Source organism: Phyllobates terribilis, unplaced genomic scaffold (assembly GCF_046119375.1).
Source record: "Phyllobates terribilis strain yellow unplaced genomic scaffold, ASM4611937v1 Scaffold_1__5_contigs__length_1240528914, whole genome shotgun sequence".
NCBI lineage: Eukaryota > Metazoa > Chordata > Amphibia > Anura > Dendrobatidae > Phyllobates > Phyllobates terribilis.
The window spans coordinates 253,725,538-253,750,145 of NW_027362761.1; positions in this window are offsets into that span (position 1 = coordinate 253,725,538).

Sequence of the window (24,608 nt, forward strand, 5' to 3'; positions counted from 1 at the left end):
ATGGACTAATAGAACAAGTCCCACACACAGCTAGAAGCCCAAATATTTTTTCAGAGGTACTGTAGATGCAGATAAAAATTATTTTTAATTTGCAACCTGATGGAGGTCAGTATAGATGGACTAATAGAGAAAGTCCCACACACTGCTAGAAGGCCAAATATTTTTTCAGAGCTAGATGCAGAAAAAAATTATATTCAGTTTGCAACCTGATGGAGGCAGTATAGATGGACTAATAGAGAAAGTCCCACACACTGCTAGAAGGCCACATATTTTTTCAGAGGTAGATGCAGAAAAAAATATATTCAGTTTGCAACCTGATGGAGGTCTGTATAGATGGATTAATAGAACAAGTCCCACACACAGCTAGAAGCCCAATATTTTTTCAGAGGTAGATGCAGAAAAAAATATATTCAATTTGCAACCTGATGGAGGTCAGTATAGATGGACTAATACAACAAGTCCCACACACAGCTAGAAGCCCAATATTTTTTCAGAGGTAGATGCAGAAAAAAATATATTCAGTTTGCAACCTGATGGAGGTCTGTATAGATGGATTAATAGAACAAGTCCCACACACAGCTAGAAGCCCAATATTTTTTCAGAGGTAGATGCAGAAAAAAATATATTCAGTTTGCAACCTGATGGAGGTCAGTATAGATGGACTAATACAAGTCCCACACACAGCTAGAAGCCCAATATTTTTTCAGAGGTAGATGCAGAAAAAAATATATTCAGTTTGCAACCTGATGGAGGTCTGTATAGATGGATTAATAGAACAAGTCCCACACACAGCTAGAAGCCCAATATTTTTTCAGAGGTAGATGCAGAAAAAAATATATTCAGTTTGCAACCTGATGGAGGTCAGTATAGATGGACTAATACAACAAGTCCCACACACAGCTAGAAGCTCAATATTTTTTCAGAGCTAGATGCAGAAAAAAATTATATTCAATTTGCAACCTGATGGAGGTCAGTATAGATGGACTAATAGAATGATGCTATGCCCAAAAGATTTTACTTCACTAGGTGCAGTAAAAAAATTGGTATTCTATACACAGGTGGTATATCTTGCAACACAGATAGGCTACTCCACTGACTAACACACTCTGCAATAGGCCAAAAAGGATTAGCTTTGCTAGATTCAGCCAAATGCTGTGAAAAAAACTTGCACAGCACTGGCACAGACCTGCCTGGCAAAAACTGATAGGAACTGATGTAACCTAGTCCTGAAAAGGACTCCAATTACAATTAGTCTTTACTCCCACAATCTATCTATTTAAGAGCACAGACCTGCCTGATAAAAGTCGTAGGAAATGCTGTAACCTAGTCCTTAAAAGGACTGCAATCACAACTATTCCCTACTCCCAAGCTATCTGTAGATTTGTGCGAAAATTGGCTTGAAATTAACAAGGTATAGCGCACACAGCAACAGCGGTGCCGTCTAACACGCAGCTGCAGCAGTGAGAAAATGGTGGCGACGGGGAAAATGGCTTGGTCTTATAGGGCAAGGACATGTGACATACACTGCCAATGACACATGCCCTTGCTTGTGTGAAAAAAAGCACTTCGCTCCGTGTGTGCGCTGCTGATAGGCTGACAGATTGCACCTCCCCACTGTAAATGCGGGAAAGAGAAAAAAAATGGAGATCTTCATTATTCCTGCAGAGATCCATCCCCTGCCCCTCCCCCCGCCCCGCTGTACACTCAAACTGCGTATTAACATTAATTTTCATCATTACTGAGAAAAAATCCAGTTATGATTTTGGTGCACGAACAGTTATCGAACATAACCTCGAACAGCCGAATTTTTCTCAAATTGTTCGTGTTCGCCGAACGGCTCGAACACCGCCCAAAACAGCTCGAATTTGAGATTGGCGAACAGTTCGAGTAGAACAACGCTCATCTCTAGTCATCAGTGAGCTTGTAAAACAGGGGTGGGCAATTAATTTTGCCAGGGGGCCGCATGAGAAATTGGGATGGTTTTAGAGGGCCGGACTAATATAATTAACTCCGTTCTACCCAATACTGTATATATACATATGCTATCTTTTCATAAACAAACAGTATGTTAAACAATGCAAAGATTTAAAATACAATGAAAATACAGAGGACCTAATTACATCATTATTTAATGATAAGATGTTGAACTGCAACCAGCTTGTGATTGTTCACTTTAGAAAATTGTTAACTTTAACAGTGTTTGGAAAAAACTTGCTATTTTAGGTCAAGATATCATGTTAGTTTTTTAACGAACGGCATCCCTTTAACTTCGTAAAGAACAGAAAATTAAACATTTCAATAACATGAAAATGTTCAATGAGAGTAATCTAGCCTGTTTTGGGCCTGAACAAGTTCATTGAAGTTAGGTTCAATATCTGAGGTGGATATGCGAAGAACAGCACACAAGTGATCATCACTGAGAGAGGATCTGTATCTGGATTTGTTGAACTTCATCAGTGAGAATGTTTGTTCACATACGTAGGTAGATCCAAAGAGAACCAACATCCTCTGAGCATGCCTCCTTATGTTTGGAAAGTTTTCCTCTTTGAGAGAAGAATAAAACTCCAGCAGTGATACTGATTTAAAAAGCTCTGCCAGTAGATTGTCAGACTGCAGATCAATGAGTTCTAACTGGACATCACTGGGTGCATTATCCACACAGCATGCAAAGGGAGAGGAAATCGTGTGCATTTCACTCTCAACTCCTTTGAAGTCTTCAAATCTTCTGGAAAATTCATCATATAAAGCCGCTAACATGGATGAATACTTGTCGAGGTGATCAGCTGATGGTGTGACTTCTTTCAGTGTTGGCACGTGAGTGAGAATTTTGTCCTTCAATTGGCTAGAAAGAAACTTCAACTTTCTCATGAAAGCTGTCACCAAGCTGAACATTTCATGTGCAAAGAGGCCTTTGCCTTGGAGCTTGCTATTTAGCTCATTCATTAGTGTAGTCACATCAATGGCAAAGGCCAGATCTGCCATCCAGTGCTTATCTGAGAACTCTGGGATGTCTTTGCCTTTCATCTTACAAAAATCCTGAATCTCAGCTCTCAGGTCCCATACTCTTTTAAGCACCTTTCCAAGGCTGAGCCATCTCACAGCGGTGTGGTAGCCTATGTCACTATGTTCACTTTCTTGCTCCTCCAACAGTGCAACAAACTGTCTGTGATTCAGCCCTCTTGCCCTGATAAAATTAACTGTCTTAGTTACAACATCAACAACATGGCTGATTTTTAGCACCGACTTGCACAGCACTTCTTGATAAATAATGCAATGCAAAAATATCAATTTCTGTTCTGGGTTTATTTCATTCACTTTATCTTGCATCCGCTTCAAAAGTCCAACGTTTTTCCCTGTCATATTTGGACAGCCATCGGTTATAACACTTACTAATTTGTTCCATTTTAGGCCCAGTTTGTCCATGGATGTGTAGCACCCTGAGGACTCGGCTGCTACAGGGGTATTGCACCTCAAACCAGAGGTGTGGTATTCCACTCCCGGGTAAGGATGGAGTGTGGGACTGAGCTCAGTAGGCTGCATGCACTACATACATCCCATTTCCGGGGGACAGAACTACGGTACTCCCACCAAGTAGATGTGCAGGTACGACAGCGTCTGTCCCTGGCTGGAGTGGGAGGGGGGGTGGAACATCCCAGTAGTGTAGGGGCAGATAGGGGAGGGGCTCTGGGCATAGAGATAGGAGCCCATTGGGTGCTGGTCACCTGGGCTCACACATAGAGGGAGTATATATGGTGGGCACCATCTAGAGATAGGGTCAGTCTGTGAGTCTGTCAGGAGAGTGCTGAGGAGGAGTTCAGCCAGGAGGGCTGACAGGGAGCTGTGGCTCCGGCTGGGCCCAGCTCCAGGGCCAGGCCTGAAGCAGAGAGGAAGAAGAAAGACCCAGAGACGCAGAAAAGAGGGAACCCTAAGATCCCACGAGTGAGCTAAAAAGGGTGAAGGGTTGGCAGAAGAGGGCACCGGATCCCAAGCTGGCGGAGGCAAAAGTAACCCTTAACCAGGAACCGGAGGTCGTGGGCAAGCTTTGCCACGACCCTCACCACATCCACCAGGAAGGTACACCAAGAGTAGGGTCAGGAAAGCCAGAGAAGGTTTTACCATAGAAGGCCCAAGGGAACCGGACAAAGGTGGATCCCTGGTGGGGACGGCCAGGAGAAAGAGAGAGAGAGGGAAGCTCAGGACCACGCTCCGGAACTGCCTGGGGGTTGGCCGAGTCCAGCACCTGGTGGATGCAGCACGGCTCGGGTGGTCACTCAAGGCCAAAGTGACTGAAGGAACACCTGTGAGTAAAAACCCTGAAACTGCATCTCACGTCTCTGACTCTCCTTTCTGCACTATCACTACCCCCATCATCTACACCTGCTGCCCTGAGGCCATACCCCTCCCGTTGGGGGTTATACCATCCCAGCTGCACCATCCTTCCACCGGCCTCAGCGGACTGTTCTGCAGCGGCGGCCTTGTGACCGCAAATCAACGGGTGGCGTAGTCGACACAGAAACAACATCTACCAAGACTGCCACACACTTAGTTTGACACCCTGGGCACGGACCGGGTTACCGCCACGAGACTACTACCCCCATCTGATCCGGCTCCGGGTAAGCCCCCGTGCGCGCGATGCCGCACGACACAGCAGGCCCAGGGGCGCGTCAGATGCATTTACTTCGGTGAACAAATCACTCCCTGTTGTGGTACCTTTCATTGATCGCAAAGCTAACAGCTCTTCGGTCATCTCAAATTTTTTTGTTATTCCGCGTACAAAGATAAGTAACTGGGCGGTATCACGGATATCACAGCTCTCGTCCAGAGCCATGCAAAAAAAAATAAAATCATCAACTTTGTTTTTCAGCTGAAACTCCAAATTCCCCGCAATGTCTTCTACCCGTCTTGTTACGGTTCGTCTGGAGAGGGGCACATTTGAAAATGCTTCTTTTTTCTCAGGACAAATTATCGCTGCAGAGTCCACCAAACATTCTTTGACGAACTCCCCTTCACAGAATGGCTTACTGTTTCTTGCAATTTTGTGGGATATTACAAAGCTTGTCCTGACGGCTGCATCCCTGGATGTGTGGAGCTTTGTAAAAAATCCTTGCTGCCTTTGCAGTTTTGATAGCAAATCTTCAGATGCCCGTGCCTGCTCTGCCTCTGTCAAGTTCTTGTATTTCTCTGCATGTTTAGTCTCATAATGGCGACTTAAATTGTAATCCTTAAACACAGCTATCTGCTCTCCACAAACTAAGCATACAGCTTTACCTTTGGCTTCAGTAAATAAATATTTAGAAGTCCATTCCTTTTTAAAAACTCTGCATTCTGCATCAATCTTCCTTTTTTTAATGTTAGCTGACATATTTAAGGGCTAACTGTGACCCGCAGATGTCAGGGTCTACTCTGGTGCAAGGATGATAAAGCTCACTGCGTCTGCTGGGACTCCTGTGGTTCCTGATGTATCATGAGAACAGGAGTGGTACACACATACCACGTGCTTCCTCCCCTGTCCCCTGCAGCAGCCACTCTGTTCTTCTGACACTCGGGCAGAGAATCGGGACTCCCATTGGAAGAATTGTCTGCCCGAGTGTCAGAAGAACAGAGTGGCTGCTGCAGGGGACAGGGGAGGAAGCACGTGTACTCATCATTCCTCAGGAACCGGAGGAGTCCCGGCAGACGCGGTGAGCTGTGTCCCGCGGCCGGTCACATACAGAAACATTCCCCCCTTCCTTTTCATAACCAGTGTAACACAGCCCAACTCACATGCTCCAGAGACCATACAGTACGCCTGCCCTGCAGGCTCTGGAGCAGCACCAAGGCCCCCACCACAGCCCCCCTCTATCCCCGCATTGACTTACATAGCCGCTGCTCTGTCAGCGGTGCGCGGGATGAGTCACCGCCTCAGTCCATCCAGGGATCCCAGCTTCAGAGGTTGCGAGCTGCCCCCGCCCCCTAGACCCGCCCCCTAGCGTCAGAGAGGACGCGCCCGGCGTGTCTATCAAGCGCCCGGCGTGTCTCTAAGTCACGGCAGAAGGAAGGAACCGGAGGAGTCCCGGCAGACAAGGTGAGATCATGCATCCTTGCTGATCTTCCGGAGCGCCTCCGCGGGCCGGTCACTGACAGCCGGCGGGCCGGATGCGGCCCGCGGGCCGCCCCTTGCCCGGGTCTGTTGTAAAACCTATTAGTTAAAGCGGGTGGGCAGCAACTTTTAATGCACATATGACATAGGCACCACCTAGTGGCTTCAGTAGAAAAGTGCAAGATTTGATTACAGACTCTTTTTGCATTTAACTGCTATATTTAAAGGGAATCTGAGAGCAGTTTTTCTATGAAATCTGAGAGCAGCACGATGTACAGACAGAGACCCTGATTCTAGCGATGTGTCACATACTGGCCTGCATGCTGTCATTTTGATACAATCACTGTTTTCTTTGCTGCAGATCTAATAGTGCTGAGAATGCTCAGCCCTGTGTAACTCCCTGACACCACTGATTGGAATCTTTCTGTGTACACATTGACATAAATCTGCTTATGATTGGTGAGTGCGGGGTTACACAGAGTAGTTGACTATGAGGCACAAAACACCTAGCCCTGTAGTGATAATCGCCTGCTGATAAAACACTGACTTTTTTCAAACAACAGCACACAGCCTAAGTAAGTGTCCCATCACTGGAATCGGGCTTTCAGCTGTCATCATGCTGCTCTCAGATTACAAAGCAAAAATTCTGCTGACTGATTCCCTTAAACTTGCTGTTTTTCACCAGTTCCCAGGCGATATAGATTTCTATTGAAATCCTAGTGAATATAGTATACAGTGGTGGCCAAAAGTATTGGCACCCCTGCAATTCTGTCAGATAATACTCAGTTTCTTCCTGAAAATGATTGCAATCACAAATTCTTTGGTATTATTATCTTCATTTAATTTGTCTTCAATGAAAAAAACGCAAAAAGAATTGCCCTAAAGCCAAATTGGATATAATTCCACACCAAACCTAAAAAAGGGGGTGGACAAAAGTATTGGCACTGTTTGAAAAATCACGTGATGCTTCTCTAATTCGTGTAATTAACAGCACCTGTAACTTACCTGTGGCACCTAACAGGTGTTGGCAATAACTAAATCACACTTGCAGCCAGTTAACATGGATTAAAGTTGACTCAACCTCTGTCCTGTGTCCTTGTGTGTACCACATTGAGCATGGAGAAAAGAAAGAAGACCAAAGAACTGTCTGAGGACTTGAGAAACCAAATTGTGAGGAAGCATGAGCAATCTCAAGGCTACAAGTCCATCTCCAAAGACCTGAATGTTCCTGTGTCTTCCGTGCGTAGTGTCATCAAGAAGTTTAAAGCCCATGGCACTGTGGCTAACCTCCCTAGATGTGGACGGAAAAGAAAAATTGAGAGAGAGATTTCAACTCAAGATTGTGCGGATGGTGGATAAAGAACCTCGACTAACATCCATACAAGTTCAAGCTGCCCTGCAGTCCGAGGGTACAACAGTGTCAACCCGTACTATCTATCGGCGTCTGAATGAAAAGGGACTGTATGGTAGGATACCCAGGAAGACCCCACTTCTTACCCCGAGACATAAAAAAGCCAGGCTGGAGTTTGCCAAAACTTACCTGAGAAAGCCTAAAACGTTTTGGAAGAATGTTCTCTGGTCAGATGAGACAAAAGTAGAGCTTTTTGGGAAAAAGCATCAACATAGAGTGTACAGGAAAAAAAAAGAGGCATTCAAAGAAAAGAACACGGCCCCTACAGTCAAACATGGCGGAGGTTCCCTGATGTTTTGGGGTTGCTTTGCTGCCTCTGGCACTGGACTGCTTGACCGTGTGCATGGCATTATGAAGTCTGAAGACTACCAACAAACTTTGCAGCATAATGTAGGGCCCAGTGTGAGAAAGCTGGGTCTCCCTCAGAGGTCATGGGTCAGGACAATGACCTAAAATACACTTCCAAAAGCACTATAAAATGGTTTGAGAGAAAGCACTGGAGACTTCTAAGGTGGACAGCAATGAGTCCAGACCTGAATCCCATAGAACACCTGTGGAGAGATCTCAAAATGGCAGTTTGGAGAAGGCACCCTTCAAATATCAGGGACCTGGAGCAGTTTGCCAAAGAAGAATGGTCTACAATTCCAGCAGAGCATTGTAAGAAACTCATTGATGGTTGCCGGAAGCGGTTGCTCGCAGTTATTTTGGCTAAAGGTTGTGCAACCAAGTATTAGGCTGAGGGTGCCAGTACTTTTGTCTGGCCCATTTTTGGAGCTTTGTGTGAAATGATCAATGATTTGATTTTTGCTTCATTCTCTTTTGTGTTTTTTCCTTGCAAGCAAATGAAATTAAGATAATAATACCAAAGAATTTGAGATTGCAATCATTTTCAGGAAGAAACTGAGTATTATCTGACAGAATTGCAGGGGTGCCAATACTTTTGGCCACCACTGTAGGAAGTCTGTCACCCCCAATAGTCACATTAAACCATTTATACATTCATATAGAAGCTACAGCCCCTATAATAATATTACTTGTAGAGAATTTAATTATTTAGTTTAATGTAAAAACAGTTTTACTACATATGTAAATGAGGGGGCTTCAGTGCACCATTGGCGTGGCGAAATGCTTGGTGCACTGTTCTACCCACTCAATTACCATCTCCCACCACTGCCTTTATGATGATTGACAGCTCTAAGGAGCGCTGCTTGAATTGAATCCACTGTTCTGCACACATTGACATTGCAGAAGCTGACAGTTCACATAATGTTAGTGTATGAGCACACACTGATAACCCTGTGCCGTCTGAAGTAGCTGCTTGCTGCACACAGGATCACGCAGCAGTGGGCGGACATTGCAGACAGGAGAGATGACACTGTGCTTGGCTCCTGCAGTGTTAGAGCGCGCTCATCTCCCTCTCCTGTTAGCATCGGCTGCCCGCTACCGTGCAATCCTGTGTGCAGCGAGCGGCCACTGCAGCCGGATCAGAGGGCGCCCCCTCACTCTGACCGGATGTTAGCTCTCGGTTCCAGCAATGTCAGTGTGGGCAATGTTGAGAATTCAATACAAGGGGTGCGCCTTGGAGCACTATCAATTATAATAAGGGGCATGGTGGAGGATGGTAATTGAGGGGCACATTAAGGGTGCACCAAGGCCCCCTATGTACATATGCAATAAAACCATTTTTATGAAAAACAAATGAATTAAAATTTGTACCTTATTTATAATTTGTATAGGGGCTAAGTCCCCTATATGAATGTATAAATAGTTTGAATATTGGGGGTGACAAACTGTCTTTAAACAATGTTTTCCGTCAATTCTTGGTTTTTAACTTGTTAGATGTAAAATAGATAAATAAAATAGTTAATTAAGCAGGCCTAGATTGACAACTGTGTGTAAATTGCTGGTCAGTGCAATATTGAGCCTCCTTTTTATTCATGCATTTACTCTATCTTTGTATCAACACATATGAGGCCTCCTTCATATGTCCCTGTTTCCAGTATGTGTGGTAAACATTTTTTTCACGGATACCACACATACCCATTATAACCTATGGTGCTATGCACATGTTCGTGTTTTTACATGGACCGTTTGTCCGTGCAAAACACAAGGAGATATGTCCGTTATTTTCCGACAACACAGATGACAAGGGCCAATACAAGTCTATGGGTCCGTGAAAAACATGTACAGCTCACGGATTGAATCCATGTGCTGTCTATGTTTAAGGGCTCATTCACACGTCAGTATTTTGAATCAGTGTTTGGCTATGTTCACACATCATGTTTTTTTCTGCATTTTTTTTCTGCAGCAAAACCTGATCTCTTGCCAGGAGGTTGTTCAGGATTTTTTCTTGCTTTTTTGCTTGTTTTTTGGTGCATTTTTTTCACTGTCCTTTTGTCTCTTTTATGCATGTCCAGAAAGTTCAGTAAAAAAAAAATCTCATTCTGGTTTTGGCAGAACAGTGGGGGAGGTGAATTGTTCAGGAATAGTTTACCTAAGACACTGGCAGTGCATTGAGTTTGTCTGACACTATTTACTTTCACACTATGGTTTGCCATTCAGTTGCACAGGCATTGTTCAATTTCACACCTCCCTGGGCCACAGGTATTTTTCAATCTCACAAGTAGCTCATATTTACACTGTACACATCACTAATTTAATTAAACTCTCCTAATACAAACTACCCTCTCAGTGACCAAGACAAGATGGTAAAATCACAAAAATAAATGTGTTTCACCTACTGTTGCACTTGCTTATTTTCACTAAAAACGCAGCAAAACCTGATATCTATATTCACACTAGGCGTTTTTTCTTTACCCATTACTTTCAATGGGTGAAAAACGCTGAAAAAACGATGAAAGAAGTGACATGCTCTATTTTGCAAAAAAACATGCAAAGCACAAAATCCTGATTAAGAAAACAAGATGTGTGCATGAGATTTCTGGAATCTCATAGACTTTGCTGGTACTGTAAAACGCAGATGAAAATTTGCATAAACAAATGCATCAAAAAACGCTGAAAAAAACAAGATGTACTGTATAAACATAGCCTTTGTATGCCAAAGCCAGGAATGGAACTTACAGAGAAAACTATTATTGAAAGATTTAGGTTAAGTGCACACGTAGCGTTTTTGATGCGTTTTCGTGGCCTTTTTTTTGGTAAAAAAATCGGTCTGCCAGCTACTGCAATGGTAATCCTGATGTGCTGTGCACATGATGCGGAAATTTCCGCTCAGGATTACCATTGCATTTTAAAACGCAGCATGTCCTTTCTATGCTGCATTTCCGCAGCATTTCCCGCCCATTGGTTTTAATTGAACCGCAGCAAATCCGCAGGTATAATATTTATACCTGCGGATTTGCTGCGGTTCAATTAAAATCAATGGGCCATGGAAACGCTGCAGAAACGCTTCGAGTGGTACCCGGGTGGGCTGGGGAGGACTACTACTTCCCTCATCCGACCACCGCTCCCGTTGATAACAGCGAGAGCGGCGCGGCTGAGGGAAGTAGTAGGCTCCTCAGCCGAGCCAGAATTGCGCGCGGTGTAAAAAACAAACAAACAAAACAACACTATCCTCACCTGTCCAGCGCCCCCCGGTGTCCTCCTGTTCCTCGCGATGTCATCAGTCTGGTGGCCAGCGATACTGCTCGCTCCCAGCAGTGTATATTGCTGCGCTGCCAGGACCTGCGGTCACATGAGCTCTCAGCTGAAAGCTCACGTGACCTCACTTTACGGCATCGGTGCTTTGTGGGAACATGCTCAAAAATGTTCCCACCAGTACTGATGCTGAGGTCATTGGGGCTGATCAGCTGATGTACATTGCTGCCTCCTACAGCAGTGACATCAGTGATAGCTCAAGTCACTGTTGTTGAAGTGACCAGGATCGCCGAGGGACAGTCGTGACGGCGGTAATCATGGACTGCGTCGTGACGGCGGACAGGTGAGGGATATGTTTTGTTTTGTTTTTTTTCATGAGATGAGGGATTCGGGGACTGAGCGTATAATAAAAAAATTATTAATACCATGTGTATTTTTATTTCATTAAAATACTTTATTCTGGCCGTGTCTTTTATTGAAAAAGTGTCGTAAACTTTACTACGCGGTTAGTAATGGAGGCGTCTTTTAGACGTTCTCCAATATTAACCTTGGCTTCACGTCAGCCGCCAATACAAAGCTGACCTGAACCCCAACCCCATTACCCTACTCGCCACCGCTACAGGGCAGTGGAAAGAGCGGAGGCTAAGTGCCAGATTTGGCGCATCTTATGGATGCGCCATTTCTGGGACTGTTGAGGGGTGATATTATTAGCCACAGAGGGGGCTAGTATCCATAGCCCCTTCTCTAACTATTAATATCAACCCGCAGCTGTCTGTTTAGCCTTTTCTGGTTAGATTTTATAGAGGGAACCTACGTCAATTTTTTTCTGGGGTCCCCCTGTAATCTAACCAGTAAAGGCTAAACAAACAGCTGTGGGCTGATTTTAACAGCCAGGGAACATTGTTGGCTAATGGCCCCATTCCCTGGTTACTAACATCAGCCCCCAGTGGTCGGCTTTCCCTCTGCTGGTTATAAAAATGACACGGGAGCCCACACCATTTTTTTTTTTTTAATTTCAGGCTCTCTGCCCACGATCGGGACGTTGCAGCACTTTGGACGCATTTTGTTCCTGTATTCAACACATCGCATTCTATTGAACGCAGGTAAATCCGCAAGTGTTCACTAAACCATGCGGATTTATCGCATTCAATAGTTTCTAGTGGTCAAATTTCTGTTGCTGATACTAGCGACTCAGCAAGAGAATTTGACATGTTGCGGTCCTGAAAGACACGCCGCATGTCAATGTCCACGGGTGATTCTCAGCCTCTGATGCACGCATAGTGGACATGGGATTTCTAGAAATCCCATCCACTATGCTGTAACATCTGGATGCTGTTGGTTTGACGCTGTATAAACATGCAGCGTCAAACCAGCAGCGGCTCCTGATCGTGGCCACGTACCTAAACTCACCCCCAGTATGTCAATTTCTGTAGCGGACACGCTAGTCTCCGCTGCAGATTTTGACTGATTGAAGTGTCATTATATGCGGTGGATTCACATGTATCGACAACAAAAGTGCGGCATTAGAACACCGCGTTTTGGACACAGCAAAAATACGCTGCGTCCAAAGCGCTGCTTATTGCTGATCGTGGGGACATAGCGGCTAATGAAACAGCTGTCAGTTGTTAATAATAGCCAGGGACCATGTTTTCCTAAATGGCACCTTCTTTGGCTAAAAATAGCAGCTCACAGCTGCCCCAGAAATTACATGAATGGGAATGCTAATGAAGATTGGATTTATGGGATTAGCTGAGACCTAGCTCTTTTGTTTGGTGATGACAAGATGTCAATCAGACCCTTTCATCACCAAACCTAATTAAAGTAAAGTGAAGAGTTAAATAAACACACAGACACAGAGCAAACACTTTATTTGAATACAACAGACACATTCTTAAATTAACAAATATACTCACCCCAGTTCTGATGGTAATCCAAAGGTTAATAAAGCAATGTCCCACGTTCCTTTTCAAATAACTTTATTTAGCTCCAAAAAGCATTCATTGATGTACAAAAACACGCCACAATCGCGGCAAAACGCATTTTTCCTGCCAAGAAGATGCAGAAACGCTGCAGAAATTTCTGCTTCAAATCCACTGATGAAATACTGTTGCGAAAATATTGACGTGTGAATGAGGCCTAACATTGCAAGTTATACGAGAAGCTTTGTAATTTCATTCTTTTTTTATCCATATCGAAATAACATGGAAGGCACACTGATGGAAAACACTGGTAACAGCAGTACCATTCCGTTTTTACCGCACGTGTGAAGGAGGCCTTAAATGTTACAAACAACACGTGTTTTTTGTTGTATGATATTTGTACTGTACTACCTAAATGTCATTTTAATCTCAGATAGTGGAAGATTATTCTCTGACTGGGACCTGTTAGTTTGTTTATCCACTTCACCCCCCCCAAGCCAGTTTACACCTTCATTACAAGGCCAAAGTTTACAATTCTGACCAGCATCACTTTATGTGGAAATAACTATGGAGCGCTTTAACGGATCCCAGTGATTCTGACACTGTTTTCTCATGACATATTGTACTTCATGATAGTGGTAAAATTTGTTCAATATGACTTGCATTTATTTGTGAAAATATCGGAAATTTGCCGAAAATTTCGCAATTTTCAAACTTAAACCAAAGAGTAATGTCACACAAAATGGTTAATAAATAACATTTACCACATGTCTACATCTGAATCATTTTTGAAACCTAATTCTTTTTGTTAGGAAGTTAGAAAGGTTAATAGTTGATCAGCAATTTTTCATTTTTTCCAACAAAATTTCAAAACTATCTCCCGTACAGTACAACATCTCTTTTACCAAGGATAACTTGTGGCAGTTCAGGCTTGCTTTTTCTTACAGTGCCCAGCATTGTAAGTTTTCGTTTTAGCAACAGCTGCCCCAGTTGATGCGATGTAAAAAAGTTGTCACATGTCACATTTTGTCCTCTTAATCCATACGTCAAATCTGAAACGACTCGTATTCCTTGATTCTTTTTCAGGTTTCTCTTCAGGCTTTTTTCCTGTGTATACCTGAGCATTTAGAGCGTATGAACTGCGGTTGTCACACAGTGTTCATATCTTGATGCCGTTCTTTGCTGGCTTACTCGATATATATTGTTTGAAGGGGCACCACCTCAGAAGCTACAATATTCACATAGAAACACAGGAGAGTATCAGACACAAACAAAGCCACACAGGAAAAAATCTTCCCAAAATGATCAACAAAATTGCCAATCACAAAACCATTTCTCTATGACCATATAATGCATAAATATGCGTCAATAAATATGTATCACAAAACATAATATAGTACGTTGGAACACAGTCCTATCATCCCTTGGAGAAAGTTGCACGTGAAAAGCACATCAGAGGTGTTTCCATTGGCAGCCAAACAGGTTTACTCTTTGGTGCTATTCCCTATTTAGGCTTTTATTCTTACCTTCCCTTATTTGGATTATGCATGGGTCTTACGGTTTGGCCTTTGAGACATGATCTGTATAACACTGTATCAGAAATTGTGGGTACATATTAATCTTTGAGCCATATACACGGCTCTCCGCATATCCTCTAGTTGGATTCTCTTATTAGTACACACTATTTTCTGAGCCATACACTAGGCTCTGTTTTATTATTTCCAATTGGACTTCTTCCATAGGCATAGGTAGGACACTGATCCACCATTTCTTACTTCCATGAATCTTATTGGGTGTTTATAACATTGTTGTGTATTTTATATTGTGAAGAATGGCAGCAGAGAGATCCTGCAGAATCCCACCGCTGCCACCACTTGTGAGGGATCCACACCTCGCCACCCGTCTGATGTCACAATTAACGGAACACGTGATATGGATCTGCCCTTTGCAACAACGTGACGTTCCGCACCCCCTCGGGGACGCGTAAGGTCAGATTGGTATAGTTCTACACAGACACGCCCTGTCCACACAGGGATCGGGAGTGAGAAGAGGTGGCCCACTCATTCACTGACGTGGCACCACACTCGCTCACACCCCTGACAGGCTGAGAGGCCCTCCACTAGCTCCAGTGAAGCAGAACGTTGTTGGCCTGGTAGAGCTGCCACCAGTTTCTATTAGATATAAGTCCCCGGTCCATTAATAGGAATTATATTGGGCCAGAAACCTGTCCCGGTACCATGAGGATTAAGGCAAACAATGGACGAGTGGGTTCGTGGATCGAGATAAAAGAGCAGCCCAAGGTTAAATTATACAGACATAATGGTCAGAGATGCAAACACAATAGTAGTGGTACAAAAGATATAAGCCAGTGGTGGCGAGCATATGGCACACATGCCAGAGGTGGCACGCAGAGCCCTTCCGGTGGGCACGCGCGACATTTCCTCAGCACTGCCACCACTCTCCTCAGCCCGCGCACCATCCCCCTCTCACTAGAGCCGTGGCCTGATGGGAGCCGGGCATGCGCCCTGATGGGAGCCAGGCGCGCGCCCCGAGGAGAGTGGCTGCGGCGCTAGTGAAGTGCTGAGAAGGGTGAGGAGATGGCGCACGTGCCCACAGGTAGGACTGTAATATGTGAAGTCCAGATCAGCGTTGGAACGGGCAGAGGTAAGTAATTATTGTTATTATTTTAATCTGGGGCCATAATATGCCGTGGAGCACCATGTGGGGCCCAATACATGGCGTGGAGCGCTGTGTGGGGCCCATTGCGCTGCGTGGAGCGGTTCATGCATTTCTAGAAATGGTGGGATACTATCAGCGGTGTATCCCGAGTTTCACCATGACAGCCGCACCCTGACCGACCTTCTTAAGGGCACCAAGACGTCAATAGCCAAATGGTCTCTTTAAGCAGAGATGGCGTTCCAAGAGTTGAGACTCAGGGCTACAAGACTTCAACTTTCAGATGGAACACAGGCCTGGCAAGCTGCATGGCAACGCAGATGCCCTGTCTAGACTTCCCTGTTTGGTGACTGAAGGTGTCAAAACCCCCAGCTTTGGGCAGAGGGGGGGATATGTGACAAAGTCACTGGCAAAGTACTAGAGGGGAGATATGTAGCACTGAGGTTATTAGTTTCACTAATATAAACCAAGGAAAAATGATCCAGCACACAAATTGCAGAGGGGTTAATCAGCCATGTTTAGTGCTAGGATGATTGAACAGCTGTAGAATGAGAGGAGTCCAGTGGATAAATACCCAGCTTTCTAGAGCAGTGTGTGTGGGGCGGGTCTGGAGGCACAAGCTCTGGAGCTGTATTGTCATGTGAAGGAAAGTAAACCTTGGGTTATTTGTTTCTGGAGCGGGTGGTTTCCCATAGCAACAAGAACTGCGCCATACGTTATATGCTTTGTTTTTCCTGTTAGACGGGGAAGAACGTTTTTGTTTTGCTAACATTGCCGTGGTTTTATGTAGTACTCTTAATAAACCAGCAGAAGGTTTAAAGAGACAGTGTTCCTGTGCCTACCTCTATGTGCAGCCGAATTAGCCACTCTACCACACCTTCCATAACTTTAGACCAAGTTCAACCACTTCTTGGATTGCCAAAGACCAAACATCCCAGCCTATTGCATTCAAATGCACACCATCACGTCTCCAAAATTCCCCCTTGCCAGATTCAAGTACAGCATGATGGACCGCCACCGCAACATTCCTTGCCATAAACTTGGCCACTGCTCTTTTGACATTGAGCCTTCCCTTATTAACACTAGAAGCTGAAAGGGCCCCACACCAAAATTTCCTCGGAACAATATTCGACCACACTGTAACCACCTTCGGGAACATCGCCCATAATTTTAACAGATGAAACCTAATATATTTAATAAGCTCACTGTTACACGCACGCCGCTAGGTTCAGATAGGGCGAGACGGGTTTCATGAATTCTTTGGAATCCTTGGGAAACCGTTACTCAGGGCGACCATAGGCTGCAGCTTCTCTCAGGCACAAAATAGATTCAATTGCTGACCAGACACATCTGACAAGAGTCTTTTTCAACGGTGGAATTTAATCTGAAGCACGGCCAGTGCAATTCAGGGATATTACAGCAACAGTCTTCATTACAGTACAGTCTGAGTTTCTTGAGCAACCGGCTCCAGTAACAATACAGTAGTTTCTTCACAAGGCACAATATTAGTAGCATAATTCAGCATAGATTAGATCTCTTAGCAGCACACTTCTATGCATGCACAACCACAGGCTTTTCCAGCACAAGAACACAATAGCACACCGTATTCTTTATCCTGCATGGAGATGGAGGGGGGAGGGTTTGATGAGGGAGATGATCCTTGTGATACAATTCATTCCAGTCGTTATCTTCCTGCCTGATAATACTCTGCACTGTTAGTTCAGGGAGTTTATCTGACCTGTGTTTAGTGTCTCTCCTGATCTGAATTCTGTTCAGTTGCCTTATGTCAGATCCAGATAACACACTACCTTTCTCTTCAGCTTCAGCCAGACTACAATAACAAGTTCCCCACAACCTCCCTGGGGCTCTGCTAAAACACTCCCTGTCTCCTGTGACTGTTAACCCCTCTAGTTGCTGGATGCTTCTGAAGCACAAAACTTCCTGTCTCCTGTGCTTGTGTTATTTGTAACAGTTGCTGGGTGCTTTGGAAGCAACAGCACTACTTCTGCATGTCACACTCTTCCCTCCTTCTTGAATGTCATCCTTGACATTCGTCTTAATTGGTCAATCTGACCAATTCTGAGACAGTAGTGAAAGCTTATTAACTATATACTGTATATAAATTTGTCATTGTCAAATTGGTATAACATTTATAAACATTAATAACAACCTATTCTTACAACCTTTTTCTTGTAGGACTCCTGTAAGAAATAAACAATTAACACAATTAAAACAATCAGCATCTCTTCCGCTGGAGCTTTTCATACGTCTTCAACCAGCTCTCTCTCACACTAGGCCAAAGCAAGTCTTTCCACCAGGTAACATTGTCCATACTTTCTCTAGGTGGTGAATACCACTCAAGTGGGCTTATCTTGTCCGCAGGCAGAGCTACCTGTTTCCAGTCGACAGTTCTTGGCACTTGACTCGGTTCTCCAAGTGTCTTGTACGTCAGCATCACGGGCCTCCTCACTTCTCGAGTTGACATCCTCCTGGTGGATTGTTCCTCAGATACCACGGGTTCTTCGGATACAGGAGTTTCTTCTGCCACACTCATTTCTCATACTTCCTCAGATGATCTTGGAACTGCCTCTGTAAGTTCCTGTACTTCTCTTGAATCGTCCTTTCCCACCTGGTCTGGTAATTCTTCTTCTCCTGAGTGTCGATCGGTCTTTCCAGTGACCGGTGTTCGATCATCAGATCTGAATTGGACTTCATCTGCACTCCTTGGTACAAACTCTGGAGCCTCGGGACTTAGTTCACTCTCTTGAGGATGGTAAGTCCCTCTCCTTGCCAGTCCGAGAAATACAATGGTGTGCTCTTCCTCATCGGAACTTTCAAGGACACTATCTACCACCGGAGCTTCAATTTGTGGTGGTCTCTTAGTCGATCTCGGTCGATGTCGGTCTGTTTCTGGGAAGTCTTGTTGTGGTGGGAGATAATCACAGGGTAGTAATAAATTCCAATGGACTATTCTGGTTTTCTTGTCCCCTCTTTCCAATCGGATTTCATACACTGGACTGTCATCGGCTTTCCTCTTTATGACCACATACCCCCTATCTTCCCAGTACGAACAAAGTTTTCCTGGACCACCTTTCTCACATACGTTCTTGACTAGCACCCGGCTTCCCGGTGCCAATTCTGCTCCATAACATTTTCGATCATAGTACTCCTTACTCTTGCTCTGTCCTTGCGTAACCACTTTGGATGCTATGTTGTATGCCTCTGCCATCCGCTCCTTCCATTTCAGAACGTACTCCGGATACGTTCTGTAAGTCTCTGACATCGGAGTATCGAACATGATGTCGATTGGCAGTCTTGGCGATCGTCTACACAATAGGAAGAAGAGTGAGTAACCCATTCCATCGCTCTTTGTACAGTTATAGGCATGTACCACTTTTGTCAGAGAACTCTTCCAGTCTTTCTTCTCGTCAGCTGTTAAAGTGTGCAACATCGACAATAATGTCCGGTTAAAAAGTTCCACTTGTCCATTACCCTTTGAGTCGTGGTTTAACCTCGTAGGAAACCCAAACCTCAAAGCAAAATTATTGAAGATCTTCTTTGCCGCTGTTCGACCAGCTTTATTGGTGGTGGCATATGCTTGGGCAAATCGAGTAAAATGGTCCATCACCACCAATATGCATTCGTAACCCTTGCACGTCTCGAGATGTAGAAAGTCTATTGAGACCTTCTCAAATGGATACGTAGTTTGGATGTTGCCCATAGGTGCTAGGGTTGATGTGTTGGGATGTTTATCTTTCAGACACCCACACTCCCTGGTCATGTACCTCTCAATATCTCTCTGCATGTACGGCCAGAAGAAACGTTCACACATCAAGTTTGTTGTCCTTTCCACTGCCAGGTGTGCCATGTTTTCATGGAGTTCTTTGAAGACTAACCTACGGAATACTCTGGGCAGTACCAACTGCTGGTTTTGTCCTCCTTTACAATACAGGATACCGTCTTCACTGAGGTAGAGCTTCGTCCATTCTTTAACTAACACAGATAGTGCTGGTGACTCATTATCTTTCTCCCGTTTACTTGAAAACCAATTTTTGTCCACATAAAGTAGTATTCTACCAATTATCTGATCTTCCCGTTGTGCTCTATGGATTTTTCCTTTTGGTAGCTGTTGCATGGACAGGGGGTGATCTTGTTCTCTCGCTTTTATAGTGGTTTCCACTGTCAACGGACACCACAATGGTGTGTCTTACTCTTGATGAGCTTGCACTGCTTGGGTAGTGCTCTCAATTGCTTCCAGACTGACTTCCTCCAAGCATTCTTGCATGAACTCCTCAGGCTCTAGTGGCATTCTTGACAATCCGTCAGCATCCGCATTGCATTTTCCTGGCCTGTACTTGATGCTGAAATTGAAGTCAGCTAGTTCAGCGACCCATCTCTGACCCGTTGCATTCAGTTTAGCTGTAGTGAGGACATAGGTCAAAGGGTTGTTGTCAGTGTATACCTCAAACTCTTTGCTGTAGTAGAGATAATCTCTAAATCATTCACAGATAGCCCATTTCAATGCCAGGAACTCCAATTTTCTGGAATGTAGATGGTAATTCTTCTCAGCGTCTGTCAACGTTTTAGAACCGTAACTGATGACTCTCAATTTTCCATCTTGATGCTGATACAGGGCAGCTCCCAGTCCAACTTGAGAAGCGTCACAATGAAGAACAAATGGTAAGTTGAAATCAGGATATCCCAAGATGGGTGGTTTTACCAGGTAGTCTACTAGTTCTTCCAATACCTCCTGGTGGTCTGCTGTCCAGAGAATGGGATGTTGGGACGAAACGGCATTGTTAGTTTTAAGCCCGGTCCTACCCACGTTCTTCTTTTTCTCTGTGGGTGTTGTTGACTCTGTCGTCCCCCCCAAGAGGAGGTATAGCGGGGCGGCAATCCTAGTGAAGTTCCGAATGTAAGTACGATAGTAGGAGAGGAATCCTAAGATCTGCCTCAAATCCCCGACAGTAGAGGGCCGCTTGTCTTTTAAGGCCAGTACCGGAGCAATTTCTGCTGGGTCCATGGTATATCCTTCTCCAGACATAAATTTTCGCTAGAAATCAGACTTGCCTTTTGAACAGTTCACACTTCTTTGGGATCAACTTAACTCCGTGTTGTTGATACTGCTGTAATACGGTCCTCATGTGTTCAACATGCTCCCGGAAGGTTTTGCTGTGTACCACATTGTCATTCAAGTACGGCTGGCAGATATCGTCCTTCAATCCTTCCAAACAGATCTCCATGCTCCTCTGAAATTCTGCTGGAGCTGAACTGAGCCCAAACGATATACAGATCCATTCATATAACCCCCACAGTGTGATGAATGCTGTCAAGGGTCTACTGGACTCTTCAACAAACCTTTGATGGTATGCTTTACCCTGATCGCGGACAGAGAACCAGGTACTTCCTGATAGGCTATCCAGCATAACTTGAATCTTTGGTATCGGGTACCGATCAGGTACTGACTTTCGGTTTAGTTCCCGGTAATTACAGCAGAGACTCAACGTACCGTCCTTCTTCCTAACACAAACAATAGGAGAGGAATAAGACTACTTCGACTTTTAGACCCAACCTCTGTTGATTAGATCTTGTAAATACTCTTTCACTTCACGGTGTAACAGTTTCGGCACAGACATGTAACTTCTGGTTACTGGGGTTGCGTCTTTCAAATTGATTTTCAATTGCAACGACGGGATACAGCCTATATCAGAGTCATCTTTAGAGAATGCATGACACTTTTCTCTCAGCATCTGTTTTGCTATCGCTATATCTTCAGCACACAAGTGTTCCAGGGATACTGGGGGATCCCAGGACCCTGAAGTGGGTCATGCAATTTCCTCCCATGGGCAAATCATGTTCCTTGGTGGGGAGAATGAATTCACGGTAGACCCCTGGGTGGGTTTCACACTGGCTGGATATACAGTCTTAATGGTTTCAATGTGACCTAACACAGTCTTTGGATCCAGTCTAATTTAGTGTTTCATAGTATTCATCACCGGTACTGTCACTCGAGCAAACCTATCAGTAGGGATCGTAAGCACAGTCTCACCTTGAACTAGGCCTTCCAGAAGTTCTGAGGAGTCTTTTGGCACGAACAGTCTTTTCTGGACTTTTCTTCCCGGTTCTAACTGGTCTCCACACCTCACCCCCACCATTTAGTTTGCAGGGATGATGGTTGGGTGCCTTGACTTCTTTTAGGTCCATTGTATTCTGTGCTTTATTTACTCTATGAATCACATTTTCCGCCACAGCGCTGGGTATGGCATTTGATGTGGCAATTGCATCCACCACCAGCGTCCCTGACTTGTGTTTCATGATGACCTCACTGATTACATTATATCCCAGGATAGGATCCTCTGCCACGTTCTGATCACTGGTCACGAGAAAAGGTACCAAAAGTTCAATTGTGTTGCTGTTCTTCGTGGCCCTCAGGTGGAAAGTCACTTCCACCCAGCCTATGAAAGGGATTTTGGTCTGGTTGACAGCTTTGTCGTGGAGTTCCGCTGGTCCTATGAGTTCTTTTAGCGACCAAAGGCAGGTATGTGGCAGGTAGCGCCTTCTCCATTCTTCATTTAAAAGGCTCGCTTGGGCTCCTGTGTCCCACAGTGCTTGTACCAGGAGTCCATCTAGCTGGCAGTGTATAAAGCACCTTTCACCAATTAGGCTGATGAGGCTATCTTTACTGACCGAGGAATTCTCCTCCCAGGAGTACATCGTTTGACCTCCGTACTGGGCTTTAAGTAACTGATGCCCCTATCTCTTTTGCAGCTGTTGTAGACGGGAACACACTTGGGGATAGCACTGACGCAGCCGTTTTACCTCATGCGCCGTTCTGGGATTTGGTGAGATTTGGATTTGCTTCTGGGGCCTCCTCCGTGCTGCAATTACCAGTCACCTTGCACTAGCAACCTCCTGTCTTTTAACCCAAACGACCGTGACCATTTGCATTCATTGGCATAATGTCCTTCCTCACCACATCTTAGACAGTGGACACACACCGTACTCTGATTTGATGAACAGCACGCTTCACGAGCCGGGTATCTTCTGTTTTGGAACCCACTCCTGGTTCTGAGGAATACAGGTTCTGGCCTGGAACAAATCAACTTTTTCACCACAATCAACTCTCGGCTCGCAGTTCTCCTATTACTTCCTCCCAGTCAGCGCTGGCGGTCCTCTCTTTTGTTGGTGATTTAAGGTTCCCTCTTGGAGGTGGCATTGGAGGGTCTCCATGATGATCTTTGGACTAGCCACCAGGGGTCTCCAACTTCAGCTGACTCATTTTGGTGATTTTAGGAGCAGAGCCTTTCTTTAACTTCTGTTCGCTCTCTGACTCCAAACTAGCTGCCTTATTAATTTTTTCAATTAGGACTTCGTCCAGAATGCCAGGACCTTCTAGGTACTGTTTCAGCTGCAACTTGATGTCTTTGCTGATTAACCCCATTCCCAATGATCTCAAGAACTTCTTCTGGACTAGTCCAGCATCAAACTTCTCCTCCGCTTCTACATCTCTGGATGCAAACAACAGTCTATCCTTCAGTTCAATTGCTCTGAACAAGAAACTTTGCGGTGATTCATTATTTTTCTATGAGAGGTTAATGAGTCAGTGTAACAATTCTGAAGTACTCTCTTCTTTATAGTGCCCTTTTAAAATAATCTTCAGCCGTTGCAAGGTCAATTGACTCTTCATTTCTAGCATACTACGGAGGTTCAGTCCTGGGCTGATCGCTTTCACCATCCCCTCGTCGATCTCATCTGGCTGGTAGCCCTTCTGTAAGCCTGCATCGATCTGGTGCAACAAGATCATATAAGACAGTTTCTCTTTCTCTTCACACTCTCTAATCTGTCCCAGGATCTTAAATTCTTTCCTTATGGTGAATTGTGGTGTTAGAGAGGATTGTCTTCCTGATTTATCTAACCCGAGCAGGGTAAAGGTTCTGTCTGCGTCTGTCACCCATTCAGAGGTTTTGGTCGATTCCTGCAGAGCTGTTGTTAGGGCTTTGAATTGTTTTTTCAATTCATGTAGTTCTGTTTGCGGATGGAGATTTCTGCTTTTGGTAATTGGTGCCGTCCCTCCATCCTCCAACTTCAACCTGGTTAGAAACTGTGTTAGCTCTTGGAGGAACGTCCCAATCTGGTGCAGCAGAGTTGAATTGTGGTGCTATGCTGCTGTGTTTCTCCAGACACTTTTCCTCTTCTCCCTCTACACGCTAATTCCTGCTCAGGATTCCCCGTACGGGCCACCAATGTTACACGCACGCCACTAAGTTCAGATACGGCGAGACGAGTTTCATGAATTCTTTGGAATTGTAGGGAAACCGTTACTCAGGGCGACCATAGGCTGCAGCTTCTCTCAGGCACACAATAGATTCAATTGCTGACCAGACACATCTGACAAGAGTCTTTTTCAACGGTGGAATTTAATCTGAAGCACGGCCAGTGCAATTCAGGGATATTACCGCAACAGTCTTCATTACAGTACAGTCTGAGTTTCTTGAGCAACCGGCTCCAGTAACAATACAGTAGTTTCTTCACAAGGCACAGTATTACAGTCTCTTCAGTAGCATAATTCAGCATAGATTAGATCTCTTAGCAGCACACTTCTATGCATGCACAACCACAGGCTTTTCCATCACAAGAACACAATAGCACACCGCATTCTGTATCCTGCATGGAGATGGAGGGGGGAGGGTTTGATGAGGGAGATGATCCCTGTGATACAATTCATTCCAGTCCTTATCTTCCTGCCTGATAATACTCTGCACTGTTAGTTCAGGGAGTTTATCTGACCTGTGTTTAGTGTCTCCCCTGATCTGAATCCTGTTCAGTTGCCTTCGTTCAGATCCAGATGACACACCACCTTTCTCTCCGGCTTCAGCCAGACTACAATAGCAAGTTCCCCACAATCCCTCTGGGCCTCTGCTAAAAC